The sequence below is a fragment of the Pelobates fuscus genome, chromosome 10, assembly GCF_036172605.1.
Source record: "Pelobates fuscus isolate aPelFus1 chromosome 10, aPelFus1.pri, whole genome shotgun sequence".
Classification (NCBI taxonomy): domain Eukaryota; kingdom Metazoa; phylum Chordata; class Amphibia; order Anura; family Pelobatidae; genus Pelobates; species Pelobates fuscus.
Window position 1 is genome coordinate 118,304,817 of NC_086326.1, and position 15,442 is coordinate 118,320,258.

Consider the following 15,442-nt stretch of genomic DNA (forward strand, 5'->3'; position numbering starts at 1 on the left):
TAAAAAGAGAAAAAACATAAAAATGACACCGTAATAAACATAAAATGTATATAGAGTATCAAACACACTCACATAGAGAAGTGGCACATAATATTAAATTAAGGCAAAAGTCCCACCGTGTCCTATAGGTGCAGTTCAGTCCACGATGGAAATTGTTCTATAGGCCCAAAGGTCAGAACTCCACTGTTGCTGCTTGACTTCTGGACTCATTCTTTCACCTCGCCTTACTGCTGCTCGGCGCATTTCGTTTCAGGAGACTTCCTCAGGAGCTTGCTATGGTTATAGCGCCTGTGGCTTCTGCACTCCAGTCTGCATCTTGTGTACCTCGTTTCAAAGCAAGGAAACACAGAGTGATTGCTCCAGCATTCCAAGATGCCAGCCACTGCATGAGGAAACTGGTCTGCAGGTTAGAGGCTGGAGGAGGTGTGGCTGAGGGGCTGAGCCAGGACAATGATGCATCCAAGGTGGTGCTGAGTCCCACAGTCAGCCACATTGATCTCAGGTAACCCCTCCTACAGATGAGACCAGGTTATGTGATTGAGACACTCCTTTAGAAGCAGAGCACACCCTTCAGTTTGTGCTTCGTTGTTTTGTTGCCTGCCTCAAGAATCCTAGCGTTTGTTTCCTTGTGTTTCCTACCCTTACTGGTTTCCTGACTTTGCCTGCTCTCTGAATTTAGCTGATTACCACCTGCCCTGACCTCTGGACCGTCTGACTCTGATTTCTGTCTGACCCTTCTTCGGATACCTTTGCGTTGGATTTTTTTTGTTATTTTTATTAAAGCCCCCATGCCATCACTGAATTAACAGAATCCTGTTCTCAACCTGAGGATCTCTGTAGATCGTTCTTGTAAAGGAGAGCTGTTACTGCACCTGAGTTCCAGCACTGAACATGACACCAGTGATTTGTTACAATGAGGGAATGAAAATGGAGATGCATTGAGGAGGAAACTATTCCATATGTATAGGTCGGATCTGGCCAGGGGGATCGAGGATTAGAGGTGCTGTCATCAGGCAGCAGGCAGAGAAGCCTGGAGATGAAGAATCTACCCTGCAAGTGCACTTTTAATAATAAATGTGTTTGTACATTCCATCTGCACTATATTTCTTTTATGTTTATTCCATGTCTATGAAGATCCATATTCAAGACTGAAGCACCAGTACCTCCATATAGGGGGGCACATTTAACCCCACCCTCACCACAGTTTGACCCCGCCCCTGCTGCATGTTAAGCCCTGCCCCCGACACAATTTTTTTTTATAATCCCTGGTGGATAATTCATTATTTTCCACCAAGGATTATTAAAAAACAAACACATTTCCCTTGATACAGTCCATACACACACACACAGACTGCTGAGTCCTTACACACACAGAGAGACAGACTGCTGACCATACACACACACACACACACAGACACACAGACTGCTGAGTCCATACATACAAGCACACTGCTGAGTCCATACACACACACACAGACTGCTGAGTCCATACACACACACACAGACTGCTGAGTCCATACACACACACACAGACTGCTGAGTCCATACACACACACACACACAGACTGCTAAGTCCATACACACACAGACTGCTGAGTCCATACACACACACACAGACTGCTGAGCCCACACACACACAGACTGCTGAGTCCATACACACACACACACTCACACACACACACACAGACAGCCGAGCAGTGGCGGATCCAGAACCAATTCTCGGGAGTGGCACTGGTGGTGGGCTAGAGCGGGGTAAAAAGATACAGATACACACAGACACTCACAGATACACACTGACACTCACAGATACACACACTGACACACTGACACTCACAGATACACTCACAGATACAGATATACACAGACACACACACATACACACTGACACTCACAGATACAGATACACACAGACACACACACACATCCACACAGACATTCACAGATACACACAGATGTACACATACCTAAACATACACACTGGCACACACACAATTTGCAGCTTCCATAATGTTAACCACCCACCCTGCCCCTTCCATACCTTTTGGTTGCAGGGAGGTGACTTTTTGGGGCTGGCTCTCCTCCTTCCTCCTTCTCTCTCAGCTGCCTGCATCCTGGGTGTTCTCAGCCCGCGCGGTCTGTAAGCTGGGAGGAAGTAACAGTCACTTCCTCCCAGCACTCCCTGCAACTTTAAAGGGGCCCGGTCTGCCAAAGGGCTGCAGCACCCAACCGAGCCCCTAATGAGGTAGGTCCACAGATGGCAGCTGCACTATTTTCGGGGGGGAGGGGCACGTTGCTGGCATTTGGGGGGGCCCAAGGGGGGGCACAGCATGATGTAGGGGGGGCCATGGCCCCCTCTGGCCCCCCCTAGCGACGCCACTGGCACCATTCAGTAGGTTTTCTGGTTTGTTTTAGCATATAGTGGGGGTATTTTGTATAGTTTTCTTAATATTGGAATCCAAACTTAAAGATTGCAGTTTATTGCTAAGACTTCTATGTGCAACAGTGTCAAAAGCCTTACTTGGTAAGTAATGTCTACTGCACCACCCTGATTTATTATTGTAGCTACCCAATCAAAAAAATCAATAAGATTAGTTTGGCATTATCTCCCTGAAGTAAACCCATGTTGTCTCTGATCTCTGAATCTATGGGATTTTAGATGTTCAACAATCCTATCCTTTAACATGGTTTCTATTACTTTCCCTGCAACTGAAGTATGGCTTACTGGCCTAAAGTTGCCTAAATCCTGCTACTACCTTTATTGTGAATGGGCACAACATTCGCAAACTTCTAATCTTCTGGGACTACTCCTATTAACAATGCACAGAACTAGCTTGCTAGCTAGTGCCGGCACCCCATGACAAGTGAGGCCCTGCTAGTTGCCAAGTAGCATTGAGAGGCTCTATCTATGATTTGGCTCGAGGGGGTTTGTGGCCACTTTGCAAAATGGCAGGGTGATGGCCTCTCTGTGACAATTAAAGTACCATAAAAACATGTGGCAGTGGCATGTGAGACCCTACAACGTGTACTCTGCCAACCTTTGCCAGATCAAAGTGACACTCTTATCTGGTGTCACAATAGCGTGCATTTAAAAACCCAAAAACTTTTTTCACTGTTATAGATTGAATAGCAGTTAGTTGTCTGCAACCGTCTGTGTGTCAGGCCTACAACTTGTACTCTGCCAACCTTTGCCAGTGCACATTGCAACTCATATCTGGTGTCACAATAGCGTGCATTTAAAACCAAAAAAACAGTTTTCACTGTTATAGATTGAATAGCAGTTAGTTGTCTCCAAGCGGGTGTGTCAGGCATACAGCGTGTACTCTGCCAACCTTTGCCAGTGCACATTGCCACTCATATCTGGTGTCACAATAGCGTGCATTTAAAACCCCAAAACTTTTTTGCCCGTAATAGATTGAATAGCAGTTAGTTTTCTGCAAGCGTCTGTGTGTCAGGCCTACAGCGTGTACTCTGCCAACCTTTGCCAGTTCAAAGTGCCACTCATATCTGGTGTCACAATAGCTTGCATTTAAACAATATATATTTTTTTTCACTGTAATAGATTGAATAGCAGTTAGTTTTCTGCAAGCGTCTGTGTGTCAGGCCTACAGCGTGTACTCTGCCAACCTTTGCCAGTTCAAAGTGCCACTCTTATCTGGTGTCAAAATAGCGTGCATTTAAAAACCCAAAAACTTTTTTCACTGTTATAGATTGAATAGCAGTTAGTTGTCTCCAAGCGGGTGTGTCAGGTCTACAGCGTGTACTCTGCCAACCTTTGCCAGTGCACATTGCCACTCATATCTGGTGTCACAATAGCGTGCATTTAAAACCTAAAAACTTTTTTCACTGTAATAGATTGAATAGCAGTTAGTTTTCTGCAAGAGTCTGTGTGTCAGGCCTATAGCGTGTACTCTGCCAACCTTTGCCAGTTTTAAGTGCCACTCATATCTGGTGTCACAATAGCTTGCATTTAAAAAAAAAAAATCACTGTAATAGATTGAATAGCAGTTAGTTTTCTACAAGCGTCTGTGTGTCAGACATACAGCGTGTACTCTGCCAATCTTTGCCAGTTCAAAGTGCCACTCATATCTGGTGTCACAATAGCTTGCATTTAAAAAAATATATTTTTTTTTTCACTGTAATAGATTGAATAGCAGTTAGTTTTCTGCAAGCGTCTGTGTGTCAGGCCTACAGTGTGTACTCTGCCAATCTTTGCCAGTTCAAAGTGCCACTCATATCTGGTGTCACAATAGCTTGCATTTAAAATATATATATATTTTTTCACTGTAATAGATTGAATAGCAGTTAGTTTTCTGCAAGCGTCTGTGTGTCAGGCCTACAGTGTGTACTCTGCCAATCTTTGCCAGTTCAAAGCCATAGCCTGCCAGCCAGGAAGCCACAGCCAGCAAGCCAACAGCCTGCCAGCCGCAGCCAGCAAGCCAACAGCCTGCCAGCCGCAGCCAGCAAGCCCACAGCCTGCCAGCTGCAGCCAGCAAGCCCACAGCCTGTCAGCCGCAGCCAGCAAGCCCACAGCCTGCCGGCAGTAGCCAGCAAGCCCACAGCCTGCCAGCAAGCCCACAGCCTGCCAGCCGCAGCCAGTAAGCCCACAGCCTTCCAGCAAGCCCACAGACTGCCACCCAGCAACAGTAATTAAGGTAAGAGGCCTAGGTATCAGCTTGGCCTAGGTATCAGCGAGCTATGTTGTGTTGCTATATTGTGAATAGGAACCAGAGTGTTGGAGAGACCCCCCTCCAGGCCCCATTAGACTCCATTGTAGTCTCTAATGGGACCTGGAGGAAATTCTTTCTAACACACTCTCTAAAGGACACTGAGATAGCCTCTGCTAGAATGTTCCCCCCCTTCATGGCCCATTAGCCCTCAATTGTAGTCTCTACTGGGGCCTGGAGGCGACTGTTTCCAGCAGGGACACTGAGTTGGCCTCTGTTAGAAAGACCCACTTCCAAGCCTATGAAACTCCATTGTAGTCTCTAATAGGGCCTGGAGGGGATTCTTTCTAACACACTCTCTAAAGGACACTGAGATAGCCTCTGCTAGAAAGACCCCCCTCCATGGCCCATTAGCCCTCAATTGTAGTCTCTACTGGGGCCTCGAAGGGATTATTGCACTTTTGTTCCTTGTGTCAAAAGATTGTGTAGGGTGTGGCTGGAGGCGGTGCATGGAGGCGGGGCATGGGTGGCGCTTGCTGCGGAGTATGGGTGGGGCCTGTAAGGGGGCCCTTGAGATTTATTTTGCCCGGGGGCCCTGAGGGTTCTCAGTCTGCCCCTGTCTGTCACTATGTATGCCTGTGTGTATGTCTCAGTATGTGTGTGTCAGTATGTATGCCTGTATGCGTGTATGTCTGTTTCAGTATGTGTGTCTGTTTGTGTGTCCTTTTGTATCAGTGTGTGCGTTTGTGTCTGTGTGTGGACCCAGTGGGTGGTATTTGGAGGCGGGCCCCAGGGGCCCCAGACCCTGAGCTGAATTAGGGGCCCATGTATGGTGGCAGCCCTGTTGGGAGTAAATGGGGGTAGAGCAGATGGGGCTACTGCTCCAGTAGGAGCGGATGGAGGGCTGAGCAGGCACAGATACAACATCACCAGATACATCACTAGCAGTAGACACTGTATCTAGTGATGATGTATCTGAGCACCTGGCAGGGTCAAAATCAGGGTCAAAGTCTGACATAGACGTGTCAGACTCTAGCGCAAGGGTGGCATATGACTGCTCAGCGCTGGTTGACTTCCGTGATCCATGTACATGATCACAATCACTTTACTTAGTGACCTGTCACAAAAAAAAAAATCAACCTCTGAAAAAATTAACAGACGGGGGGCGGAGCCTGGCTGTGGAACTGTTCAGACGCGTGCAGCATGAGCTCCCGTCTAATTCCTTAATACAATCGAAATTAACCCGACTCTTAAGCATCCAAATCCCCCAAAATTGCACCACCCACGTTGGGGATGCAAGGGAGATCGCACCGACCCTACTCACAAAATTCTGAGTTACCAGGAACGCGGGTTGCATCACTGGGGCCTACTGCAGCACCAACCAGCCTGTTTTACGACCTAAGTGGAAGCGAGGGCGCGGGTGAGGCGGCCGATCACCCAGCCTGGAGCACCAAGGAAGCAGACTCTATTGCTACGGAGGAACACCCACGAGCCTTACTCTCCCCCCCCCCTGCCGGTGAGGGATATCCCGGCACCAGCAACTAACCCCTGGCAAGCTGAAACACCGCATAACCCAGCCGTTCCAAGGCCCAACTCTGCCACTGAACTAAAGATGGCGGCGGAAGCACCTACGAAGGCGACACGAGGCCTGCACGCCACACTAGAGGAACGGCTAGATAAGCTGTTCAACAATTTCTGGCGGATGCTACAGGTCAGAGGGGCTCAGTCTCACAGGGAGCAGGGGAGAAAGAATACACCTCCTGACCCTCATATCCCACCAGCAAACAAGCAGCGATGCAAGTCCAGGGCCCCCGGCAACGTGCAACAGTGGTGGCGGACGACCAACTCACCAGACACCAGCTCACACCCCAAATGGCCCAAAGCCCGCCCCAAGCACCCAAGGCGGAGGGGAAAGACCCTGAGACACGGTCCACGAACACAGCTGCAGAAACCTCCTCCAAAGGCGGAGCACACCATCTTTCCAGCTCCCGCTCGTGGACGCGAGACCGACCGGAGTGGTGAAAATGTACACACTCCTGGAAAGACCCGGCGGGACGAGCAACTGAGACCGTTAACCCCTGCAGCATCGGTAGTCACGGCGACTAACAGTTCAGAAGCAGTTCGAAACCAAAGAGGACACCAGGATACCAGATGGGAACACCACTCACCTACCTCACCAGAGTAGGCATCTACTACGACAGGCTACCGAGCCAGCAACAGGAACCAGCGGCGCTCCACTCTGCTGTGCCCCAGCGAGACCCTCACGCACCTCCAATATCTTTCCCTGCGCTGGGTATAGGCTAAAAGTGGACCCACACGGCAAGAACCACGGAGGTACTCGCTCAAAGCCTCTGCTACAATGGACGCTAGATTTGTCAGATTGCAGCCCTCTAAACAGAGACTCATTACCAACGCAGAATTGTACAGAAATGTTCACTGTTTGACCACTCTTACATAGCTAGCAATCTCACAGTATGCCTTACACACCTGTATATTGCTGTACCGCACACACCATTCATGCCATCACATAGCCTGTCAGTTAACCACTTATACTGCAGGGGGTCCCGTGGGGCTTCACTAGTAACATATGAGTCTTACCCTAGACCTGAATTACACTCTACTCCTCTTAGGGAGTTCATGTTTATTTTCGAAGCATCTGTTTCACTAAAGATTACACAATCTTCCACCACACCGCATCTAGGGGCATTAACTACTCACAGTAAGCATGTATACTACACCTTATACTTATCTAATTATAGTCCTGTCAAGCCACATAGGAAGCGGAGGTTTATTTGTACCGCCCACTCAGATGACTGTATGACAAGCCTAGTCAGTTAACTATTTTCTCACCTACTCTGTCCATTCATCCATCGGACGACTACTACACATCTACTGACATAAGCAATGGATAGGTCGATTTTGTTTGTCTCATTTACAATTATCATCTGTAATAACTCAGATCTTACGTTTAGATCGAAAGTTAAGCTTGTTTTAATATACTTTTTTTTTTTAAAAAAAAAAGTGCAGAATACCCATATGTCATGACACAATGTATGTTGCTGCCGTCATGGCACCACACGCATGTAAGTTACATCGATGAGCAATAAAAATAAAGAATTTAAAAAATTAACAGACAGCAAAATAAGTGCTGCTGTGCAAGAGCATGTGATCTGTATAGTGATCACTGGCAGGACAGGGGTTAATCGTTCTGAAAAGAGCTTTTGGGTCTCAAAAAAGAAAAAAAGATCACAAAAAATTAACCCCTAACAAAAAAAAAACAAGGCACAAACAGCAGAAACGTGCTGCTGTGCAAGAGCCAGTGATTATAGTGATCACTGGCAAGACAGGGGTTAATGGCTCTGAAAAGAGCCTTTGGGTCTCAAGATTTTACAAATCCCTACCTATAAATACCTAAATCTCTCTAGCTAAACCACAGATCTCTCTCCCTTTCTCACTAAAACACAAGTGAAGAGAGGGAGGCAGATCCACACTAATCAGAGAAATGGGGAACACGCTTGGGATAAAATTGCTAATGGGGAAAGCTGTGATTGGACGACCCCAGCCTGCCCCTTATGATGCGGCATGCTACGGACGCCCCCAGAAGCCCCATGATTCACTGCCTTTAGAAAAAGGGGGGTGGGGAGTTAATATTGATCATTTTATTTATTTTTATATATATTATTATATATGCACTGAGGGCTGGCACCACCACCTCACCACATTTCCTTGTTTCTTCCACTCATACCACTTTTCCCATCTTGGAAGGGGTTTGGCAAAACAAGGAAATAGTCCTCTACTCGTAACAGGGATTAAACTGAAAATAATAGTCTTACACTACCTGATCATACAGTTGGTCCCCCCCCCCCCCTCTGCTCTGTGTCAATGTGTATCAGGGTCTCTGAGGACAGGTGTCAATCCATATGTCAAGGTGTCAATATGTCATATGTCAGGTGTCAATCAATATCCGTTGTGATTTAGGAATGTTAGGTGATTTATGCCCTTTATGGATTAAAACCAGACTCTGCATCAACTGTGTAATTTTCCATGGGAGTTTTGCCATGGATCACCCTCCGGCATGCCACAGTCCAGGTGTTAGTCCCCTTGAAACAACTTTTCCATCACTATTGTGGCCAGAAAGAGTCCCTGTGTGTTTTAAAATTCGCCTGCCCATTGAAGTCTATGGCGGTTCGCATTTGCGGAAGTTCGCGTTCGCCGTTCGCGAACCGAAAATGTTGTGTTTGCAACATCAATACAGAAGACCATGGGGCGAATATTGAAACACACAAATCCGAATTAGAAACAGCAAATGTACCGCCAATGTGCAGAAATTACAAAAGAATGAATGTAAACAAATTAGCCAGCAAGTGGAAATCGGTGAAGTAATGTAAAGTGCCAAATGGGCACAAACGAATGCATACTGTCCGAGATATTGTGGATTAAAATTAAAAATGTATACTGTAACGTATGTGACTCCATCTTGTAACAGAAGGTAAAAGATGCACAGACATATTTATTTTTTTTCTTACTCCATTCACTGCATGACCAAACTGATCGGAATGTGGCTAATGCAAACAGTGATTATAGATAAGGCATATGACACTTAGAACTAAGTTTTGGAAACCAAAGTATTTGGAACAAGGGGAGTTGAGAGCCCAGCCAAGAGATACATATCTATATATACTAACCATATAATTATGTTTAATTATATACAAATAGTATCTGCAATAATAATTTTAATACATTCGTAGAGAGAACCTAATGAATACATTTCATTATTATTAAAACTAATATTAGCTGAATGTGTGCAAAAGACATGTATATATTATGCGTTGTCACATATAATAGTACAGACATACTTAGCTCATACAATAAGACAGTGTGAGAAAACCAGACCAATTAGAGTCAAGAAGAGATACTCCCTACCAGTAATTTATTTTACATTTCAAATTCAATGGGACTTCAATAAGACCCCATTGCAAGAGTGAGTTGAACCAAAGTCAAGATGCTTTAAAAATAAACTTTATGGCACAAAAAGGAGACTGGTGGTCTACCAAAAAGGACCACTATTCCCTTGAAGTATGACATTCATTAATGATGGATTGCCCATAAAGATAAGACATTTTTGACATAATTTGCATCATGAAATTAAATTAACCCTTTAGATAAAGTGGTAGTTGGAATATGTAATGAAAATGTATTGTGATGCAACAACACAATCTACTGATGAATGTCTATAGGATTATCATTAGAAGAAGGTACACCCACCTATTCCCATTGGTCACTTTAAATTGGTGACGTAAAGAAATTCAAGATAAGCAATTCTTTAAAGAAATTGGGGTTTCAGGAGATCATCAAAGCATCATTAGATCAGACCAGCCCAAGGAATACCACTCTAACACTCTGTCTATTCAACTAATTTCTGGGACTTAGTTAAACTTCTTTGCTAACCAGAACTATTCTATATTTCTACTCAATTTCTCTACTCCAAACACTTTTACTTATATATCCAAATACATCTATTGATAAGGGCACCTTTTTACACATATGGTGGTACTGCCAAACAATATATACTTATTGTAAAGTTATAATTACATTAATTGATTATATGACAGGAAATAAATGAACAATGGTGTAACGGAACCGCTGGCACCCCAACCGGGTATCTTCCGCTGACGGATGCTCCTAGTGCTTTCGAGGACTCCAAGCACTCTGCCTGACACCATAACCACTGCAGACCCCACGAACCGCCGCAGCTTGGTTGGGGTATCGCCGTCTCCACCCACTCTGGACCCAAGACCAGGGTCCAGCTTCCAGTAGGTGGACCTCCAGAGAGCAGGAACACGAACAAGCTCTTAGCAGAGCTTAGTGATTATACCCTGGGGAGTATAGTGATTATAGCAATCCCCAGAGTGTAGTGCTCCAATCCCCCAAACATGAGCTGAAACTTCATGAAGGTACAAGATGATCTGCACTTTTTTTTTTTTATAAATGCTTTATTTTGTGTGTGCAAGAAATAACAAAGCATCAAACAATGCCACAACAGTATCAATAAGTGCGTGAGTTATTCAAATGCTTACATATGTGGTTTCGAGTAGACTGCACGTTTCAGAAAATTATTATGCATGACAGAATTATACATTACATTGCCGTCATTTCAACATGTAGTACCAATGTATCCAAGTAAGGTTAGTAAGTGTTCGAGTTAGACTATGCAGTGGGGGTACTTTCAGAATGCTAAGGCAACATTGTTGCTTTAAAGTTTCAATATAACATTAGGTGGTATGAATTGGGGTACATAAAGATGAGCTCGGGAGGAGCTTGGTTATTGCATGTGTCGCGTATTGGACATGTGTTGTCAAATCAGTTTACCAAGCTTTACATTTTAATACAGTTGTAGTCATTATCTAGGGGTGGGGGTGGGGTACAAAAATAGAGAAGGTGGGGGGTAGGGTACACTATCACATACATTTTCTTTTGTTGTTGTGCTGTGTCGTTCACGGTCTGTTTGTGTCGTGGTGTCAGGTGGGGCCCCTGGGTTCATGGACCGTGGTCGGTGTGACTCTGTCCTTTTAGGGTCTCCCATGTGTGCGTATATTTGTGCTGGCTGTTCTGTGTTGTCCTGGGTTGTGGGTTGGTTCCATTTGTCCTGTGGTGTCACGGTTCCCTTGTGTGGTGTTTGCGGGTCTGCCTGTCCTAAGGCTACGTGGACCTTTGATTGGGTTCCCTTGTTTTGGGATTGTTATAGTGTGTCCCGGTTTGGGGGGATTGAGTAGTCTCCGTTGGTTTAATGCGTGTGTCAGTCCTTAAGCCTCCCGATGTCTCCTCATGCTTCCGGGTTTGACAGAGCTTAGCCACACCCCCATTGACGCGGTCTGCTATTTAATGCGACCGCACCAGCTGATAGACGCTGGATTATTGAAACGCGTACCGCACCTAATTCACCGGCTCACATACCTCGCTGAGACGACCACATGCTACTGGACCGGACTGGAGGAATATTCAAGTCCCCAACATCTCTCCTCTTCACCGACAAGTGCCTGCACTCTCTGCAACCATTCACTGAAGCAACCGCCTCAGAGGAGAGCTGGGGACACAATCCCTCTACTTCTAGAAGCTAAGTAACTTACAGTCTCTGAGATAAGAGCTAACAATGCTAAAGCTTTATTTCAACTTACTAAAGTCTGCTATCAAGTTGTCCAGCAAGGCTGCTACAGCTTTCCTCAAATCAAGTATTATTCAAGTTCAGCTGTACCTGTCTTGCTACAGAAAGTCTTTATTTCAACTTACTAAAGTTTGCTATCAAGTTGTCCAGCAAGCCTGCTACAGCATCCCTCAATACAAGTACTATTTAAGTTCTGCTGCACCAGTCTTGCTACTGATAATTCCAATGTATACGATCTCTTATAATTTGAACTGTTAACAAGAATCACGGACTCTAATTAATTCTGAACCTTGTCATTGCTAACTGAAGCAAACCGTTTATTATTTAAAGAAACAGTACCTGTAATTCTGGAACTGAAGTCTCAGTTCCATCTAAGTGTCTTAATAAAATATCAAAGTCCAAAGAAATCTGCAGTTGTGTTCCACATCATTTACTGTGAACGTGACAGCGTGTTGTTTGTCTGTGTTGTGGCGGGCTTGTGTCCATTCGGGTCCTTTGGGTTGTGCCTGTGTGGTTGTGGTTCGGGGGAGTTGGGTTAGGTTATGTGTTTTTGTGGCGCCTTTTGGAGGTCTATGGTAGGGTGCCCGTAGAGCTTCTCTATGTGTGGTGTGTCCGTGTATGTTTTAGGTGGGGAGTGGGAATTCATAGAACCATGGGTCCCATATTCTATGGAAGTGTGTGGTCGTGTCATGGATCAGAGCGGACATTTAATCTATTTTGATTGTCTCTTTTATCTTGCGGTGGACCGTGTCGAGTGATGGGGTGTCGGGGCTACCCCATTTTTCAGCTATGGCTCTTCTTGTGGCCAGTGCGATTTTAACTATTAACTTGTTTTGACCCCTGGGTGTGTTTGTTAGTGGTTTGGATAGGAGCCACGTCCACGGGTCTAGTGGTATGTTTGTGTGGAGGATCTTCGTTGCCATGGAGCGCAGATATTTGGCCTTTTTGAGTTGGGGATTGTATGCATTGTTTTTCAAAGGGTGTGAGTGCTTTGGTGCCTGCTTGTTGAATTGCCGGTGTTTCGAGGAAGCTTTTGATCTGGATGTGGCGGAACATGTCGAAGGTACGGTATGGCGTAATTTGTGGGAGTTCTGCGAACGGTATTGGTTGTTGGTGTAACGGACCGTTTTGCTTACAAGAGGATAAAACCCAGTTTAGGCGATAATCCCCTTTTCCATAGACCAGCAGCTACTATAAGCACCAACTTCCCGAACTCCCAAACTGCACGAATTCACCAACTTTCGAACAGCAGACACACGAACCCTGGAAGCAGCCGAACAGGAAAAGCAATACGAACAGCTTACACTCCTGGCAGTCGGCATACAGTCCCCTTTCCCCCCAAGAAAGAGACACACTCCAGCTTCAGGGTTAAACAGCAACAACAGACTGGCTCATCCAGCCTGGCTTTTATTTCCAACTCACACATACAGGCCACACCCAGGGGGAGGCATAAAAGAACCAATGACACAGAGGTTACCTCCCACACATCCCCTCCCCTTAGTGTGACACATAATCCCATTATGCATACAGTTTAAAATATACTTTTACACAACTTTCATAACTTTGAAACCATACATCACATCCACATAAAAACCACATATTCAGACTCAGCATACTTTAAACATAAACACTCTCAAAAATCATACCAATCCCTTCAGTAAATAAAAAGTTACACGGAAGTCCTTTTATGACCGACCGCAAGCACCTTTTCTTGCCCAAAATAGTTCCATGGATTTGGGCTGTGCGGTCGGTCCCTTCCTGGTATAAAAACGACTAAGTCCCGTTCGAAGTGTGTTCGGTACTTCGACTTTAGTCGAAGTGTCGAAGTGCAGTCGATGGTACGGGTCGGCGGTGTTCGAGTTAAAATGGCCGCCGCCACGTGGTCCTTTGTCCGATGCCGGTCACTTCGACGACTTCGACACCTTCGGTAACTTCGACACTTCGGCAACTTCGGCTGCATCCGAAGTGCCCTCTAGTAAGTGCCAATCCTTCTCCCATAGTCATTACATGGGCGAACACTGTTCTTAAAGGGCCCAATCTCTCAGGGCCATAATTGCTGGGCAGGAGGCTAGCAACCAGGCTTCTCCAGTTCACAGTGGCGAAGTTGGTTTCGCCACAAATCTCCCTTTTACCAATTAGACTAACAGGGTACCTGACCTCCTGCCGGTCAGTGCCCTGGTTAGTCCAGCAACCCACCCACAAAACAGAAACAACAGAGCAGCCCACCCATAATAAACGTTTACTACACCTGGGGGAGGGAGAATCTTGTCCCGGTTCAGGTGCCTCACCACGGCTGTGTGGGGGACTGGTAGGCTGCCTTGGTGGGTTGCTGAGTGGGCAGAGACCAGCGGTATTCTGTCCCGGTGCCAGCACTACCACGGGAGTAGTCTGGTTGGAGCCTGGTTGCTGGAGACTGACTGTCTCCCCTTTGGATACACCGCTCTGTGGTTGGGGGACAGGACCGACCGTCCCTACCCCTTGTGCTGTAAGTGCAGAGACTACGGTCCCATCTGCACAGATGTGGGGCTTAACATCTCCCCTTGGTGGGTTAGGCTGCCGCTGGAGAGAGGGTGTCACAAGCTCCTCTCTCTGGACGGTAAACTGCTGCTGGGGAGAGGGGTTAGCAGGCTCCTCTCCCTGCCACTCTCTCTGCTGGTGGAAAGGGGGACTGGCTGTCTCCCCTTTCATTCTCTTGTCCAGCTGCTGGGGTGCGAGACTGACTGTCTCTGCTCCCTGCAGGACACACTGCTGCTGGGGAGGATGGACGACACCATCAGTTCCCTGGGGTACACACTGCCGCTGGGGAGGAAGGACGGCACCTTCTGCTCCCTGGGCTATATACTGCCGCTGGGGAGGAAGGACTGCACCTTCGGCTCCCTTGGGTACACACTGCCGCTGGGGAGGGAGGACGCTGCTCTCCTCTCCCTTCACTTCACACTGCCTTCTTGGCATATCACTTTGCTGCTGGGGGGCAGGAACAACTACCTCTGCCCCATGTAACTCAGCCTGCCGCTGGGGAGGAAGGACTGCACCTTCGGCTCCCTGGGTTACACACTGCCGCTGGGGAGGAAGGACGGCACCTTCTGCTCCCTGGGCTATATACTGCCGCTGGGGAGGAAGGACTGCACCTTCGGCTCCCTTGGGTACACACTGCCGCTGGGGAGGGAGGACACTGCTCTCCTCTCCCTTCACTTCACACTGCCTTCTTGGCATATCACTTTGCTGCTGGGGGGCAGGAACAACTACCTCTGCCCCATGTAACTCAGCCTGCCGCTGGGGAGGAAGGACTGCACCTTCGGCTCCCTGGGTTACACACTGCCGCTGGGGAGGATGGACGACACCATCAGCTCCCTGGGGTACACACTGCCGCTGGGGAGGGAGGACGCTGCTCTCCTCTCCCTTCACTTCACACTGCCTTCTTGGCATATCACTTTGCTGCTGGGGGGCAGGAACAACTACCTCTGCCCCCTGTAACTCAGCCTGCCGCTGGGGAGGAAGGACTGCACCTTCGGCTCCCTGGGTTACACACTGCCGCTGGGGAGGATGGACGACACCATCAGCTCCCTGGGGTACACACTGCCGCTGGGGAGGGAGGACGCTGCTCTCCTCTCCCTTC